This window comes from Larus michahellis, chromosome 15 (genome assembly GCF_964199755.1).
Source record: "Larus michahellis chromosome 15, bLarMic1.1, whole genome shotgun sequence".
Classification (NCBI taxonomy): Eukaryota; Metazoa; Chordata; class Aves; order Charadriiformes; family Laridae; genus Larus; species Larus michahellis.
Window position 1 is genome coordinate 3,490,900 of NC_133910.1, and position 7,773 is coordinate 3,498,672.

Below are 7,773 nucleotides of genomic sequence, written 5' to 3' on the forward strand. Positions count from 1 at the left end.
CAAAAAGTGTTTAAATTAGTGACTGAAGTGGTGCAGGGTAGGACTGGCCTCAGTGCACAAGGTGGGCTCCCAGCCTCAACGGGGACAGAGGGACCCGATCGGGGCAGGCAGGTGTCCTGACTGCTGCACCCTTAAGGAACAGTGAAGGGACAGGAATGCCTTGCTCTGCTGGTCGCGTGCTGGATTTATTCCTGTAAATATCTTCACGTTTACTTCCAATAAACTCTTTTACTTATATGGTGTTTAGATTGTCTCCGTTCTCATTCAGGCTTTGCACCTCTCTCTACTGGTTTTGGCTTTCCCAGCCTGGGAGCCAGCAAAGGTGGTGGCTGGAAGCCACCACCGAGGGACAGCTGGGAGTCTAAGGGGTGATCCAGTATAGCTAAAAGCGTCTTTGATGCTGAATTTATTGCAGAAAAGTTTGTTCTCTTGTCCTTTATGCAGAGGAACATGTGACTACAAACCAGAGTCTTGTTTCGGATGGCTGTAGGCTTTGCTGTGGGTTTTTTGCAAATATTCAAGTTGCTCTACAGCTTTGTTGGAGAAAGTCCTGCCCAAGAAACGCACCTCGTGGTGGGAGCTGATGATGGCGCAGAGCTTGGGATCCACCAGTCTTCAGTGGTGTGGACCCCCAGAGACCTGAGGGAGTGATGCAACCCAATGGCTTGAGTCCGGACCCCGCGCAGGGCTCACCTTCAAGTGGGTATTTGCACAATTAACTAGGTTGACCGAAGGTCCAGGCTAACAAGGATGTAGTCAAGGGTGGCCAGCTTGCATCTTTCTGCTGAGGGTTTGGGCCTGATTCAGCGCTCTCACCCTGCTGTTCCTCCATTGCACCCTTGGCCACACATTGACCCCTGTGCCGGGGAGGGGGGTGACTACTCAGCGAGGAAGTGCTGTGCCGTGACACCACGATACACAAGAAATGGCTCCGAACAGGAACTCTCAAGATTACACACCCCGTGCACTCTAGCCAGCAACATCTCCAACACACAACCAGCACAGCCCCTGCACTCAGCTGTGCTCTTTATTATAAAGAAATAAAGGAACAGCCCCCCTTCACCTTCAAAAAAGAAATGAACACAGCAGTGACTGTAAGCCCTGCCGCAGCCCCTCGCCCCAGGGCAGGGTGTGCAGTGCTTCTCCTCAGTGCAGCGCAGCGCGATGGAAGGAAGTCACCTCATGTGGCTTCAGATGGCGTTGGATGGAGTTCCGGGGCGGGAGGCTGCGGGGGCTGTTGGCTCGGCTCTAAATAGACTCTGTGGGCTGGAGGCCGTATACTAAACCACACTTTTCTTAGAAACTTTGCTTTTGGCTTGAAGTGGTTCTGATAATTTTCCAACCCTTCCCCGGTGAGTCAGGAAAGCCCCAGTCACCCCGGTGCTGGCTGCTAGCAGGAGCGTTCAGGGAGGTTTTAAGGCATCAAGGTTTGACCATCGGTGGAGTAACCTTCCTGCAGGGACTGTGTCCATCTCACCACAAAGAGTTCATTGGGATCAAGCATCAGGATTTCACCCTCTGGGCTTTTAGTCTCAGGTGTAGATGTTGTCCTGCCTTAAGCAGCAAAGGGTTTGCACAAGTTAGAGCTGGGGGCTGTGAGTTTCTCGAGTTGGGCTTGGACAAGAAGGCTGCCGGAGTCACCACACCGGAGATCGTCTTCTGAATATCTCAGCAAAGCCCTTTGGGGGGTTTCTTTTGCTTGGGAAAGACGCAGGGAGACAGTTTCAGAAATTCACATTTTCTGACCTAGAGCATGATGCTTGTTTGGAGTATTTGGTGTGACTCAGGGGCCTCCCCATCCAGATCTTACGATCCCACCGAATGTGCAGCTTTTACTGAGCCAAAAGAGGAAACAGCACCCTAAACCTGCTGGGTTTAAAAGCTGCAGCTGAGGTCTTGGCCTGGGTCAAACTGGAGAGCTGAAGCCCTCCCTTTGGTGTGAAATTTGGCCTTTGAGGTTACAGCTACTCACATCTATTCGTGTCCGCAGTACCTGCAAACCCTGACTGACTGTGCAGCTCATCCCACGAGGCCCCACCACTGCGGTCGCCAACCTGCCAGCACTCCAGCAGTTTGGGGGAGCGGTGTCACCTCAGCCCTGCTGAGCTCTGCACCCCTCGATGCCTCCTGCTGCGGCTGCACCCCGGCGCTCGGTGGAGTCAGGCTGCGTTTCGCCTGCACCCCTGACTTGCAGGGACTGTGCTCCACTCACTGGCTCTCGCTGGCATTATGGTTGGCCCAGATGATCTGAAAGGTCCCTTCCAACCTAGGCGAGTCTATGATCTCCTAGACCTTCCCCCGGTGAGAGCAAGCCCAGAGGCTCCAGCTCTTGGAGGATTTTGAGCAAAAGCAAGCTGTTCTCCTAAAGCAGCTGCTGCTTTTCCTGCCTGTGGTTCTCCGAGCTGTTTCAGTTTCGCCACCACTGCTGAGATCTCCTTTCCACCGTACAACAGGGGGCCACTGGAGCTTTTTCCTGCCCATCAGTTCTTCTTCTCTCGGTGCATCTGAAAGAGCTCGGATGCTTCTGCTGCCCTGCCATCAGCTGCACCGCGGACCGACCCTCGTGGGAGGACGGGGTAAGTCTCCCCTGTGGCTGCGTGCCATGTTTTATTCGTATTCTGTTTTAACAGGAATCAGTTTCCGAAGGCAAAGCTCTCCATGGCTGTAATGCCAAGCAATGCTGTTGAGGTTTCATCAGGGCTGAAACAGGTGAGGGTTTTTTACATAAAGATCGGGCAAAATCCCTGGAGTGCTCAGAGACACAGGGCTGGATGCTGGGCCTGATTCCTTCTCTTCACATCCAGATTAGCTCTAACTCTGCTGCTGTTTTCCAGCTAAGTGTGTGGCCAATGGCTCCTGTGATTCACCTTCAAGTTAAGTGAAAATTAACTCTTTTTTTCTGCTTTGCCTTGATAAGCTAAAGCAGATTTCAAATTTTTGAGTGATTCTGAGGTGTTTTCTTCTTACGGCTCAAGATTTCCCCTCTCACTCGGAGATCCTCTGCCTCTTTCATTAAGAAATTATTGCCTATATTAAAACTTGCTTTCTATACAGTGGGCATCAAATCCAGGCCACGGCTAGTGTGGGGAAAGCGAAGCCCATGGCCTCGTGGAGTTTTGTCACCCTGAGAGCTGAGCTGGTCGTTGCTGCCGCAGCGGTTCTGCTTTGGGTAGAAAGGAGAGGATCCACTTGTCACCAGCGTGGCTGCTCCCTGCGACGGGGTGGGATTTCTGGAGCTTTGTGGATGATGTTGCCAGAAGGCAGCAACGAACCATTATTAAAAAGTCCTTAATTTGGAAAGACCCACTTTTTGGGAAAAGTAGTGAAAGATAGAGGAAAGCAAACAGCTAATGGCTGCATAGCTGTAACAACTTCTCTGCATTAGAAGCCACTGTCTTTAGTTGATGGCTTAGCAGATAATAATTAACTTTCCCAGTTTTACCAAAATGGGAGTTAAAGGCTAGATTAAGGAAATGACACCCTCTTTCAGCCAGGCTTAGGGAAGCCCTGGTGAGGACGAGCTGGTTCTTGATCCCTCCTGAGCTGTTCAAGCCACATTCCTTCATCAGCCACCTTCACCAGCCCCCCGGAGCACACAGGAAGGTGCAGTTTACTTGCAAGTTTCTCGGGCCGACCGAAGCCAGGAGAGGCCGAAGGTGCCTCTGTCTAAAAACACATCATCCGTAAAAATGCCTTCAAGCCTGTTTTCTCCCCAGGGTCTGTCCCACATCGCTCGGGATGCAGTGAGGAGCAGGGAGCTGTGACTGCAGCAGGGCAGGCTGAGAGCATCTTCCCGGAAAAGGCTCGTTACATGGAGCCATTATCCCAACGTGGCCCTGAGCCTTTTGGGGAGATGCTGGGATGCGACATGGTCATGCCCCAAAGGCAGAGTGAGCGAGGACCAGTACAAGAGCCAGGGCATAATTCCAAGTGCTTAAACCTAATCAAGAGTGTCTGATTTCAGAATCATCCACATATGGATGTGAGGCTCCCAAAGGGCCAGGGAAATATTTTACTGCTGGGGAGACACCAAGGGGCTTAAAAGCTGCATCCCAACAAGGGACAGGCTGGGTGTCTGCCAGGCAGAGCTCGGTGCTGCCGTGATGGTCTCGCTCCTGGCCCTGCCGCCGCTCCTGCCAACAGGATCCTGGCACAATTTTGGGTCACCCCATGGTTGTGATAGTGCTCAATGGAAAGAGCAGCTTTGGAGGATGCTGTGCCCCCAACCAGCCTCCCAGCTGTTAGTGCCACCAGCAACGAAGAGGTATCTAAAGGGCGTGATCTGGCGTGGGTGGAGGGAGCAGCATCTGCCACCTGCCCGGTGGTGCTCCCTCCAGGAGAGAGACCCAACGCACGCAGCAGAGATGCTCCTTTGACCAGGCTGTGAATAAACAGCAGCACCTCGTACCCAACAGGGTGTCCTGCTTGGTGGGACAGTGGGAGAAGTTTGGGTACGGCAGCCGAGCAAGGATGACAGAGGGTGCACGGGGGCCGCTCCGCCTGCAGGGCTGGCAGCGGGAGTAGGTTGGTGAGACACTTCCCAGCCACGCTGTAACAAACCCAGCTGAAACAATTGTAGTGTGGGTGATGCTGGGATCTCACGAGTGATTTTAAATGCAGAGGCTTTTGGAGCCAAGCAGTAACAGCATCATCTGTTTCATCTTCCCCCATCAGCAGTTAGCAGTGGTGAGCGGTTAAGCTGCTCCTGTGGTCCTTTGTAGCCCTTTCATTGTCCTTTGCAGCACAATTAGAGAAAGTCAAGCTGAGCATGGCAGGCTCCAGTCGAATTCTCATGGGGTCCTATATTTGTATGTGAAAAGCAAGACTTGGCCCCTTGCACCTGACAGGTCTTCTCCTGTGGAGACTAGGATAAATCGTGGTCAACTTTTGGCCATGGATCTTCAGGATCAGGGATCATTTGAAAACCTGCCTCTGCTGCTTCAACCGCTGTTGCCTCTGATCCTGCTCAGCCTTAAGGTGGTGATTTGGGGTGGTTTCACTGCTTTTTCTTTTCCACCCCACCCCTTGCAGGTCAGCACAGAGGGTTCTCCTGAGTCCTTGGAGCTGCTGGCCTCCCTCACCTCCATGAACACCAGTGTGGACTGCGTGCCCCAGGGGCTGCACCCCGCCATCCCTGCCCTGGGAACCCTTCTCCTGCTGGGCTGTGTCCTGCTGAACGGCATGAGCTTCTGGGTGTTCTGCTTCCGCATCAAACAGTGGGATTCAGGCATGATCCTGCAGGTCAGCCTGGTCCTGGGAGATGTCCTGATCATTCCTGTTGCTCCACTCAGGATTTCCTACCTCAGCCTCGGAAATCAGTGGCCATTTGGGCAGTTTCTCTGCCAGCTGGAATTCTTCCTGGACAGCATCCACATTTACAGCAGCATCTATTTCCTGACGCTCATCTGCATTCACCGATACTTTGTCGTTGTACGATACAAGAGCAAGTCCCTCTGGAAGAAGAAGAGCTTCTTGAGAAAGCTGTGCTTGTTCGTCTGGCTTGTCCTCATTGTCCAAGGGCTGCCTTTCTTCTTTGTCCTCAAGACTTCAGCTATCGATGGCTCAGCAAAATGCCTAAATATTCATCAGTTAGAGTTGTCCTCTATTTACTACTTCTACAACATCGTTGTGGTTGTGCTCTCTTTCCTCCTGCCCTTTGCCGTTTCCTTGGCTTGCGGAGCTCTGCTGGGAGCTGCCATTGCTAAAGTGGCAAAGAAAAGCTCCAGAGGCAAAAAGATGAAGAGCAGGCCTCTGCAGATGATAACAGTGTCTCTGGTGATTTTTGCTGTCTGCTTTGGTCCCCTGCACGTCTGCAGGACCATTGGCGTCACTGTGAAGTACTACGGCATGCCTTGCAAGCTCTTGCACCAAGTAGAAGTTGCCTACTACATCAGCTGGGTGTTCACCATGGCAAACACCTGTCTGGATCCCCTGATTTATGTGTTTGCTAATGAGAAGTTTAAGAGGAGCTTTGCTGACTCCTTTCGCAAACGCTGGGGCACCAAAGTGACTATGAAAGGTCCAGTAGCCACCACAGACTTGCCCAGAGTATCCCATGGGGCGGCTACCAAAGACCCAGATCTCGAGCTTCCTCCTCCCAGTGTTCTGTCCCAAGTACCCAGAGCTACCAGTAGCAGTGCTACAGGAGTTTCAGAGTTTTCCTGTGTTCCTCCAGTGTCATCAAGGGGTTGTTCCTGCAGGCAGGGACTCCCCAGGCTGTAAGGAAGCTCCAACTCAGCACTGCTCCTGCAAGTACCTGCCAGTGGCTGGATCTCCCTAACGTGGGCTTCTTTACACTGCTGATGTGGCCAAACCCTGTGGAGTGCAAGGGGGAAGAAGAAGAATTTACATCTAAAGTCATAAATCATTAGAAAGTTCAGGGAAAACTGCCATGAATTTCCTGCCCAGGAATATTGGTATTTTGTATTTTTTTTTTTCCATCAGGAGCAGGGTCTGTGCGAGCGCTGAGGCGAGGAGGTCTGTGCAAGTCTGAGTCCAACACCCCGGCACAGGGGAAAATAACCCACGTCCAGGCACCTGGTTGTCCCTTGGCCACCCAGAAGCCAGCAGCTCCCCAGTCCTGAAGGCAATCCTGACCTGAGTGCCGTTGTGATGGGACCACTCGCGCTCTTACCCATCAGTTGGCTCTTCCCAGATGAAAGTAAAAGGTGGCAAATGTTAAGCCATGGATGAGCAGTACAGGAGGGACATGCACGGATGGGGAAAGGTGCTTTATCAGCCTGGTAGGAAGCTTGAATTTAGTCTCTTGGAAAGTCCTGAGAAACAGGAGTCTAGCCTTATCCCCAGAAACACTGGTTTGAAAGCCTGCAAGGACCTACCTCCGTCCCACCCTGGGTGGCAGCCAGGGAACAACAAGGCCCCTTACAAGAGCATGGGTGAAGGACAGAGAAACCTGGAGACTAAATGCTAAGCCTGTGCCTATTTTGCTTTGGCATGCTTCCTGGTTTGCATGAAGTTGAAGATGAGCAGGGGCAGGCCCCGGCCTGCTCCCGTTCAACCATCCCTTTACTTTGTGGCAGGGAACCAGCCTGGTGGTCTTCTCCTTCCCCCACTGCCCTATGGAGACGGGTGCCTGAGCCCTGGGACCCCGACAGCCCCAGGACAAGCAGCTTCTCCTTCCAGGCGGTGGGAAGTGGCTGCTCTCTGCTGCTCGGGGAGGGAAGAGGGGAGGGAGCGTGGTGGGAGCAGAGGGAATGGAAGAGACTGAGCTCATGGGGGACAAAACTGGTCAGCTGGATTGACTGAGATGGAGGAGTTGTGGGAGGCAGCATTTTTTGGGCTGGCTGGGGTTTCTACAGATCAGAAATACAGTATAACTTTAAAAAATATTGTAATTTTGTAGGGGGAGAGGGGCTCCTGTAACCCTGTGTTTCACACTGGAGGATGCAGGAGGGCAGTGCTGGGGGCACTGGTTGCATGAGCTTCAAACTGGAGTTTCATAATGGAAAGTGAGGTGCACAAATGACTTCATGGAGCTGTGATGCCATTCCCTCCAGAGCCAGGTGCTCCAGCCCTTCCCCTGCCTCCATTCACCTCCCTGCAAAAGACACTCAGCCGAGCAGAGCGGTGCTGCATAAATACGAGTCACCTTTGAGCAAGCTTTCGCGGTGTTGTAGTGTTGCCAACTGCGGGAAACGGGGCAAGTGCTGGAGCCAGGGGCCAGGGAGAGGAGATGCTCTTCTTGTTAAGGCAACGCCTTGGAAGTTCAGGGTTTATTTTTAGGCTTTGCTGTAAACTTCATGGGCATGACAC

The 7,773-nt window shown here is 52.6% G+C and overlaps 1 pseudogene; it reads left to right on the forward strand.

The window, feature by feature from the left end:
• The first annotated feature begins 5,085 nt into the window (after positions 1-5,085).
• Positions 5,086-6,596, forward strand: LOC141751491 (P2Y purinoceptor 2-like; annotated as a pseudogene).
• The last annotated feature ends 1,177 nt before the right edge of the window (positions 6,597-7,773 follow it).